This window comes from Panthera onca, chromosome D1 (genome assembly GCF_046562875.1).
Source record: "Panthera onca isolate mPanOnc1 chromosome D1, mPanOnc1 haplotype 2, whole genome shotgun sequence".
Lineage (NCBI taxonomy): Eukaryota > Metazoa > Chordata > Mammalia > Carnivora > Felidae > Panthera > Panthera onca.
In genome coordinates, this window is record NC_138348.1 from 105,626,013 (window position 1) to 105,636,820 (window position 10,808).

Below are 10,808 nucleotides of genomic sequence, written 5' to 3' on the forward strand. Positions count from 1 at the left end.
AAGGACATGATTCTTTTTAAAACAAAGAAGAGATGTCTAATTCTTTCTCCCTCTGTCCTTTCGAGCCCTCTCTGTGCAGTGCTATCTTTTTATGCTCACTTTCCCTTATTTCTCAGTGAACTTCAGCATCCTAGTGACTGGTGTGACCAGTGGCCAGCTTATAAGTAAAGGGAGTCTGAAGAGGAGTGGAGGGAAGGCTTCTGTTCTCTCCCGCTGGCAGGACACACGGAGGGTCAGCAACCTGGCCACAGGAACCTGGCCACAGGGTTTTAGTGAGGGGGGCTAACTCCGCATTCCGCTCTGCAAGGCAGGGCTCTAGAGGCGTCAGCCCACGTAGGGCATCCTGCGACTGGCATCCCATTTGGGAGCCTGCTGGCACACAGGGCTTGTGCACATTGCCCTTTCCGCTCTTCAGCTGTTTCTCTGAGGATATGTGACTTTCCACTCTCCTGTCTCTCCAAGGCAGGCTGCTCCCTCTTCCCAGGCTCCTGGAAGACTTGCACACTTAGTTCTCCTTTAAGCACTCATATCCCCCCCCCCCCCGCTCCCCCCCCCCTCCCTTAGGGCTGGGGAATGTGGCCTTCACTAGCAACCTCCAGTTGGAGTCTCCCTCTAAGGTGCTGAGCAGCGGGGAGAGGAGCTGCAGGCCCATGCAAATCACTTTTGCCCGGAGACCTTCCGAGAAGAAAGGGAAGCGCAGAGGCATTGATCTTGCTCTGTGTTTTTCTCTGCTGCTGCTTTCAAGTGACCCGGATCTCATTACAGATATTGAAATGGGGTGTGATTTGGGGGAGGCGGCTGAGAAATGGGAGCTTGGTTTCTGTGTTGCCTTTGAGGGTCGGTGGGAGAGAACCGCAAGCCTGTCCAGATCTTATCTCGTCAGGAAAGGGCAGGAAAACAACAGAGCAAACAGTCACTCACCCAACGTCTTCACACCAGACGCCCACGCCCACGTGTGGTGCCGCTGCCATTTCTCACAGAGGCAGAAGGGGAGGGCGAGGCAGGGCAGGGATTCCCTGAGCCCCAGTGGGGGAAGCACGGCCGTGATCAGAACCAGTCACCTCCGCCCCAGGTGCCATCTCCACCGACCGGGGAGGGGCCGGGCTGCTTCCCTTCTCTGGAGCAGGCCCTCCATCACCAGGAGTGGGTCTGCCTCGTGCTCCGGGGAATCCAGTTAAATAGAAGACAGTCCTGCCCCACGTGGAACTTAATGAAACTCGAGCGGGGGCACCAAGTCCAGATCAAGGCGAGGTTACATAATGTACAGCACGTGCCCGCACATCACACCCAAGAACAGTTACAGGTGGTAAGTGACTAATTGGCAAATGAAAGACACGTTTGCTCTCGGTTTGCTCCCACACTGACATTTCACTGAATGACAGGACAGGACAGCACAGCTCCGCGGCTCGGGGAGCTGGGGGAGGGTGGGGGTGGGGGGTCCCAGAGCAGGGCCGCAAGGCTTGGCCGGGGCCACCTCCGCACATGCCCCGCTGTGATGTCAGAGGGACTAATTGTCTAATTGTCTCAACTGGATTCAGAGCCACCTGGGCCGTGCTCTCGGAAGGCTCTGGTTCTATCTTCCTACCAGACACCGATCGTACCTGCTGGCATCTGCTCCCACTGCCAGAGCCTTCCTCCGCCGTTGGCGGCAGGCTTGGGGATGGACTCTGTCCTTTCAGAAGGTGCCTGCGGCTGCCTCTGGGCTATTGTCCCGGCCATTCTTTTCCCAGGCTCTTTGTCAGGCTCCCGACTGGGGACCTTGTGCTCTGGAGGCAGTCCAACCCTGGTGTGAATCTCGGTCCCACTGTGACCTGTGGTGCACGTCACTTACCCTCTCCGAAAGGATTCGTTGTCTCATCCAAAATGTGGCAATTCTCCACGCATGGGATTTTATGACGGTTGTAGCAATAATGCTTGTGAAAGCTCTAGCATATTGTGAGACTTCAAAAATAGTGACTGTTCTGCCGTTTCATACCTACAGTAAAACCTTGGATTGCAAGGAACTTGTTCTGTGAGTGTTCCACGAGATGAACAAACATTTCTAATAAATTTTAACTTGATGGGGCGCCTGGGTGGCTCAGTCGGTCAAGAGTCTGACTTCAGGTCAGGTCGTGATCTTTCGTCTTGTGAGTTCAAGCCCTGTGTGGGGCTCTGTGCTGACAGCTTAGAGCCTGGGGCCTGCTTCAGATTCTGTCTCCCTCTCTCTGTCCCTCATCCCCTCATGCTCTCACTCTCTCTCTCTCAAAAATAAACATTAAAAAAATAAAGTTTAACTTGATAAATGAGCAATGTCTTGCAAAATGAGTAGTACGTGGAGTGCCTGGGGTGGCTTAGTCGGTTAAGCACCTGCTTCAGCTCCGGTCATGATCTCACAGTTCCTGGGTTCAAGCCCCGCCTTGGGCTCTGTGCTGACAGCTTAGAGCCTGGGGCCTGCTTCTGATTCTGTGTCTCCCTCTCTCTCCGCTCCTCCCCTGCTCGTGCTCTCTCCGTCGCTCTAAAAAATAAATAAACATTAAAAAAAATATATGAGTGCTACATGCTGTTGAATGTCACATGATCACAACGGAGCCCATGGTTTTCGAAATTTGCTTTGATGTACGAGTTCTTTGGATTACAAGCATGTTTCCTGAACAAATTATGCTCGATATAATCACTTTCTCCTTGGTGTCACTATAGTATATTATAATAATAATATCTAGTTCCTTTAATAGAAGTAAATATAATAATATGCTATATGTAGGCCATGTGCTATTTATGTTATATACTTATGGAGTGTAACTAGATAGTATATGTTCTCTAGTCTATATGTAGTATATACTATGGATTTACTATATGTTTAATGGTAGGCAAATAAATGATATAATATGATAATAATAGTACTAATAGTAATAATTATAACAACCAACTTCTTAAATCCTCATCACGTGCAGACACCATATATTATTACAACGTGCACTTTGTATCCATCCCTGGGCTCTGGGTCTCCATTGCCCGTGGCAGGTGCATTTTTGTAACCTTCCAGCGTCTTGCGCCAGTTTGGCAGTGGTCTCGGAGTGCCTGTACAAGCAGAGGCCTTCTGCGAACGTGCCCTCCATAGCTAAGAGCTCAAAAGGGAGGACACTGGCTTCCTGGTACCCAGGTGCCCAAAGCCCAAGCCTCCTGCTCATTTGGAGCCCAACTAAACAGGCTCTCTCTGAGCCTGGCAACAGATGGCAGATTTTTCTGCCCCAGGGAAGATCACTTAGAGTATACAGGCATGGTGTAATGAGACAAAATGACCACCAAGCCAATTAGAATAAGAAAGGTAGATGTTCACTTTGCAGTTAGGGACTCTATTAGAAAAGTCAGTAGAGGTGAGGTGTTGGGCACAAGCATGGGTTTAATCATGTGGTGGGCAAACAATAGAGAGAGAGGATCCTTGGGATGCCAGCCGAGGACACAGCCTGTTTGGGAAACAGCCTGTTCTGAGCCATCTGCCCCTGCCCCGCTCTAGTCAGGATGGGGCCCGATTGTCACCTGAAGGTTATTAACTGCACCGTCGTTGAGAGACAAGAATGGTGCAGTGAAATGAGCACAGATGGTTAACACTTACATCTTCTGATCTTAAATTTCCTCTTATCTACAGTGAGGATAACAGTAGAATGTGTCTCATGGGTTTGTTGGGAGAAAGTGAAACATCATATGTTGTGACAGTGGTGAAGATACCTTAGATCTGCAAATGCTTTAATAATGATGATAATAAATAAAAATAATAGCAGTAATAGCATCTAACCTACATACAGCACTTGCTATATGCCAGGAATTCTCCTTTTTTTTTTTTTTTTTTTTTACATTTTTAAAAATGTTTATTTATTTTTGAGAGAGAGAGAGACTGAATGTGAGTGGGAGAGGGACAGAGAGAGGGGGACACAGAACTCAAAGCGGGCTCCAGGCTCTAAGCTGTCAGCACGGAGCCCGATGCGCGGCTCGAACCCACAAACCGTGAGATCATGACTGGAGCCGAAGTCGGAGCTTAGCTGAGTGAGCCACCAGGGTGCCCCCAGGAACGTTCCTAAGTGCTTTATATATAATTTAGCTCACAACAGTCTTATGAGACAAGTAGGAGTATTGTATCCATTTTAAAGATGAAAAACTGAGGCACAGAGAAGTTAAATAAGTTGTCCAAAGTCACACAGCTAACAAGGAGCACAACTGGCATCTGAATGCAGATCGGCTCCAGATCTGTGCTCTTAACAGCCGAGCGGTTAAGGCGAATGGGAGCATGTGCACCGGTAAAGCCTGCCTCCATCCACGATCTCAGGCAATCCTCCCTGCTCCCTGAACAGGGAAAGTCTTGGGCACAGAGGAGATTGGGCCATTCTTCACAATGAGCAAAATCTACTTCTTGGAGAACTGTCTTGAGTCTCTTCAGAGACCCAACCTGGCAAAGCTTGACCGGTGCTTGCAGAAAAAAATCAAGAGAGTCATGTTTGTTCTTGTAGGGAGGCCAGATAATCTCACCCAACTGTCCGGGTTCTCACTGTTCCGACACCTCAGCGTCCATCAGAGTCCCCGGGGGCTGACTCTGGCAGCAAGGGAGGTGCTCAATTAAGCACATCACCCAAATTCATTAGGCACCTACATCACGCCCACACTGTGCAGGGACAAGGGGGCATGATGCATAAAAGAAACCAGATTCTTTATGGTCTCCATTCACAAAAAGTTAGAAGTCTGTTCGGAAAGATCAGACAGATGAGACAACAGATTAAGATGACAAAACAATACCGTTAGGTAACAGTGTGATGTAACACAAAATTGTTCAGTATTGCCAACAAAACAGTGGGAGGTGAATGGAACATGTCGCGAATTGTGTGACCTTCATGCCCTAGTTCTTTTTTTTTTTTTCCCTCAAAGTTCTAAGTTTTTTAGGGACATTGTACCCAGCATGGGTAACCTGTCTTTGCTTCTCAGAGAAGAAAATTCCACGCAAAGAACATTTTTCACCCAGCAGCTCACACCCTGTTCATCAAGATGTGACTCTGTCCTTTCCTATGATTTTTTTCAACAGAGGTGCTAGAGAAGGCAGTTTGACTGTTATCCCTGAAGAATACCTGTCCTAAAGATGTGAACAGAGGGGACTTGAGGCCAAGGGATTAAGTCTGTCGATGCCCTGCCCTCTACTCCTTTCTTGGTGTGCTCTTACCTCCGCAGGGACCTTGGAAAGCTTCCTACTCTGGGAATGTAGGGTGTCCCATCTAGGGCACCATCTTGAATCTTTGGTGGGCTGCAGCCCCTTCCCTTAGCTGGGCGACTTTGGGCAAGCTGCTTAATCTCTTTCGGCTTTTGTTTTTCTCGTCTGTAAGATGGATATATAAAAGTGAATGTGAGGAGGAAATGGAACAATTACTGCAGCGTGCTCATCAGAGTGACTGGCACATTACATGTTTTTCAAAGGGGTGTCTTTCTGTCATTATCAGCTCTACTGCCCATACCCCCACATCACTATCACCACCACAATCTTCACCGTCATCACTAACGATATCATCGCTATCACTGCCATCATCATCTTCATCTAAGCAAGACCTCCCGTGACTCATTCCTGTAGGATCTTTTTTTTTTTTTAAGTTTACCTATTTATTTTGAGAGAGAGAGAGAGAGAGAGATTGGGAGCAGGGTAGAGGCAGAGAGAGAGAATCCCAAGATGGCTCCATACTGTCAGTGTAGAGCCCGATATGGGACTTGAACTCACGAACTGTAAGATCATGCCCTGAGCTGGGATCAAGAGTCAGAGGCTTAACTGACTGACCACCCGGGTGCCCCATCCTGTAGGACCTTTTTAACTGACTGTCTGGCTACTCTGATAAATATCATGTTCTCCTGATGTGACAGTGGCTGGTCACCCCGCTCAGGTAATATCTCTGCGAGTTTTCAGAGGCAAGCAAGTGACTTGCGGGAAATGAATGCTGACAATTTTAGTCCCTGTGGTCGAGCAGAAAGGGCGTTAGTTTTAGTTGGATGGTCTTTTGGATGTCCCTCGAATCACCCCCTCTGCAGCTATTAGGTCTGTCCCACAGAAGAATTCTCTCACTGAGTTCTTCTCATTTCCCCATGAATAACAGCGGCGACGATGCAAGTGAAGGAGACCTTAGCCCACTAAAATCATTTCCCTTTTCCCCATTAATTATAATGTCATGGGAAAGAGAAGATGCTTCATTTCAATTTTAGTCTCTAATAATGGGAGCGCCTGGAGGAGGACAACAGAAATGTTTGAGGTTGGGATTCTGAAGCCTAAAAAGCCGAGTTAATTACCTTCGGCTTCCCAGACAGATTCCTGTGTACACAATTGTGTTTCATCTTTGTGACCCGCGGCTATACTTTGAGGGTTTCTGAAGTAGAGAAATTACTCAGGCTGTGTCCAGAGCCCTGCCCTCATTAAGAGTTGTAAGAAGATGGACATAAATGCCACGTGGGACCCCCATAAGAGAAGCCCTTCTCTGGAGAGATGTTTATTTGGCGGTTCACAAGGGTAAAGGGATTCTGAGGGAAATTTTGGCTTGGGTCGGGGCGGGGGGCTCTGCTGAGAAGTTCCACTCTGCAAAGGGGGTGTTCAGTTCCGTTGAATTTCTTCACCAAGTCAACACAGGTTGCAATGTGGAAATGAGCGTGTGGAGACATTTCCGATGTGGTATTTCTTTCTTTCTTTCTTTTTTTGCCTTTGGATAACAACACAGTCAGACCTTTGTGCACAATGCGGATTCTGAAAGGCCGTGGAAGGCAGAGTGGGAGGACCTCGGAGGTATCTCGGGGGAACATTTAGCAGAAACACAGCACGCGCCAACTTGCCTCAAGGCTGAGGAGACTGAGGGCTTCTCTGCCGCGGCCCCTCTTCCTACACGCTCACCCAAAAGGAACTGGAAGGCATCCCCTTGGCTGGTACATGAGGCTTGAGCCATTCATCCACTGAACAAATATTTATTGAGTGTGAGTTAATGCCAAACCTATTCTAGGTGCAGGATACAGCAGGGAACAAAAGTAGGCAAAAATCCCTAGTGATACAAATTTCACTTTTCCTCGGATTGGCTTCACATTGTTATCTTGCTCTCTTTGATTTTATATCTATCTATATCTATCTATCTATCTATCTATCTATCTATCGGCACCTGTATTTTTTATACATGTATGTATATCTGTAGGTTTTATATGCAGATCTTAAATTTATCAGATTTATATATAATACATAATAAAAATGTAAATATACATATCATTAAGTAAAACAATATATAAATACGCCTTCTTAGATTGTATGTTCCAAGAATTCAAGGGTTGAGCTTATCCAACTATCTTTGTACAGAATCCAGAATATCATCATTCATTACTCTTTCATCCATCCACTCAACACTTACTCTCCGAGCGTCTGCTTTGAGGGAGGTGATGGCGATACTGTGATGAACAAGACCTAAAATCTCTCACGCAAATTATGGCGTAATTTAGCAAATATCGAGACGAAGATAGTGAGGCCATGCTTTTTTTGACGTTTAATCCAGGCTTACTGAGGTACAATTCTTAAATCTTACATCTGAAAAGATTTACCTCATATCTAAAGAATAATGCCATATTAATTGCCAGTTGACACATTTTCGGCAATGATGACTTGGCATGTACCACGTAGAGCCTTTTTTAAAAAAGCTTTTTAAGATAATTTTAGTTTTATAGAAGGGTTGCAGAAAAAACGGACAGAGAACTCCTGGGTACCCTTCACTCAGCTTACCCTGATGTTAATTAAGCTCTTCTATAACTGTAGTACATGGATCCAAACTAAGAAATTGACATTGGTGTAATACTATTAACTAGATTATACAGACTTTATTAGAATTTCTCCAGTTTTTCATTGATTTTTTTTTTCTTTTCCAGGATCCAACCCAGGATGCCCTTTTTCATTTAGACATCGTATCTCAGGAAACCTTGGGGACTCATTCATACTGGCATGTAACTGACTGATTCCACTTCAAAGGGTTAAGCCTTTAGAAGGACCATTACCTTTCGATGCAGATGAACACATAGATGGTTCTCACTCCTGGTCATGCATTGGCATCACTTGTGGCACATTTGTGATACAGCTCAGGCCTCACTTGAGCTCCGTAACGTCAAAAGCCTCCTCAGGTGTTGCCATGCACAACCAGGGCTGAGACCATTCCTCGTTTAAGCAGAGGTTTTTAGTGTGTGGTCCCTGAATCAGCAGCATGAGCATCGCCTGCAGACTTAGGAATGCAAATTTTGGGGCCTGAATCAGACCTCCTGAATCAGAAAATCTGGGGGGGTGTCCCCACGATCTGAGTCTGACTCAGATGCATGGTAAGGTTTGAGAACCATTGCCTTGAGCAAAAGGACCGAGGTCTAACCGGTACATTTCAGCCAGGAGTGGAGAACAACGGACGGAGGGCACTGGCTCCCCCGGGAAACACATTCCATAAATGGTTGTCTGGTCTATGTACACAGAAAGCCGTCTCTGGTTCCTTGTCCGTCGACTGAGGCTGTCTCACATTTGCAGACCATCAGCGGTGTTAGAACCTTTTCTTCCAGGAAGGACAGCTTTGCTTCAAGTGGCAACAGTATACTGGGTAATAGAATTAACTGGCGCTGTTTATGTTGGTGATCACGACTCCCCCCTTCCTTCCTCTTGTGTCCCGCAAGCCACAGACCACAAGTGAGGCTGGTGGACAGGGCTGAGGCAGAGAATAAGGTTGTGGTAGGGGAAATAAGTAATTTGATTTCTTAAGCTGAACTGGATTGAATTAGAGGTCAGGGAACTCTTTTTCACAGTACGTTATTTCTCGAATTATAAATTTAATCTCAAAAAACAGTGATCCTAAAGTTTACTTTGAAGGGTAATGGCTTCATGGCCTACAGCACTGTATGTGGGAAAGATGCCTTCAACATTTGGCTGAAATGTGGGGACGTTTCAATGATTCTATTCAACTAGCACTATTCTCGGTACTGGGGTGGTGGACAAGAGGTGCTAGTCAATGAGCAGGAGGGACACTGTCCCTAACCTCAAGATCTACGGGGGGGAAACAAACATGACTGCCACCGAAGAGGGGACACAGGAAGGATGCTGTGTGCGCATCTGGTACTTTCTCTGATCTGCTCTCTGGGGCTCAGGTAAATCGTCTCTGGGGAAGTGAGGGTTGAACAGGAATCAGCCAGGTGAAGGGACGCAGGGGAAGGAAGAAGAGAGTGGAGAGAAGAACATTCTAGAAAGAGGAAGAGCTCGAGTGAAGGCCTGGAGTCCAGAGAGAGCCTGATGTGAAAGTTTTAAGAGCCGTGAGCTGAATAAACCAGGCCCTGGAGAGCGTAGGCCATGGGATGGAAGGATGAGGTTGGAAAGGCAGTGAGTCCGGATCCCCGAGGGCCTAGGAAGTCCCATGAAGGATTTGGACCGGGGCCTAAAGGCAACTGGAAACCACTGAGGGTTTTAAAGCAGTGGAAGAAGATGACAGATTTGCATGAGAAATAAATCCTGTGGCAACACTTTGGAAAGTGCATTGGCCGGGGGAGGGGGATGAGCCGTAGTATGGGGAGACAGGAGCTGTCTATTGTACAGATGAAACAGGAATATTTGCTTAGAAAAATATGAAATGGACTAAGAGGTTGTGAGATTCAAATGTATTGCCTCTTGTGTTCTTTTTCAGCCCGAGTTTTGTTCTTTGGATGAAGAACACGTGTGGCATCTATCTTCGGCGTGGATATGCATTCGACACGTGGAGTTTCTAGTTAGCGGCATAAGACAGCTGATACTAAGTGGACACTAGCCTCTTGCAAATCACAATGTAAAACACCGTGCCGGATATCATGGGGGATTCCAGGAAGCCTTGGTCCTTGACCACAAGAAACTGATGTTTGAATTACGGAAATAAAAACATACATTTCAATTTTCATCGAAGATTCCATCTGTGTGTTATCAATGATCAAAAAGGGAGGATGGAATCACAGACGCTCTAAGAGGAGCAGTAGTGGAAGCAGTTTTGTGGAAGATGTAGGTCTTGGTCTTTGCACATGGCTTTGAAGGCTCCTGGGGGTGGGTAGAGAGACCAGCCGAGGGAAGACAGTGCAGGTGGCGGAACTGGGCATTGTGATTGGATCCACCCTTGTGGTTTCAATTTGTCTTGATTTTCAGGGATAGTCGACGGGACCTGAGACATGACAGGAAAGTGCAGTAGCTTTGGGCAAAGAATAAGGCAGTAGTAAATGTTCCCATCTTGAGTAGCGGTCACTTCTCTGCCATCCCTGCTGGAACTGAGGCACACTTGGAAAGGCATGTGGGGTTGACTGGGGATAGGCCTGGGGAGGGCGGGTGAGGGGCCCTCCATGACTCTACCTGCCACCCCAGAGATCAGCACGCTCTACTTTTCTGGATCTTACCTAGCGCCAAGGCAGTTTAGAAGTTACCTGTAGCAGAAGGGGCCGTTTCTAAAGTCACAGCCACCAGAAACCCCAACCCTTTGCTTCTTAATCCTGACACAATCTGCTCTTGTGCAGAGTTCAATTGTACCAAAGGGTCGATTTGGCTCTGCGTTGCCCTCAAGTCCTAGGCGCGAGTTGCCACTCGATGGCCACCTGCCACCACCCTGGGCGGGAAGTAGGGAGGAGGCCGAAGAGCAGAGGGGCCGAAACCAGACCCTGTGGCAGCAGAGGCAGGTTGTGGCCAGGCTGAGAGCAGACAGGTCTGCCTCCGGGAGATAGCTGTACCGTCCTGTGGCCCAGGGGGAGGGTCCGTGCAGAGGGTCAGGGTGGTGCAGGGAACGTGTCTCAGAGTCTGGCCAGAAGACATC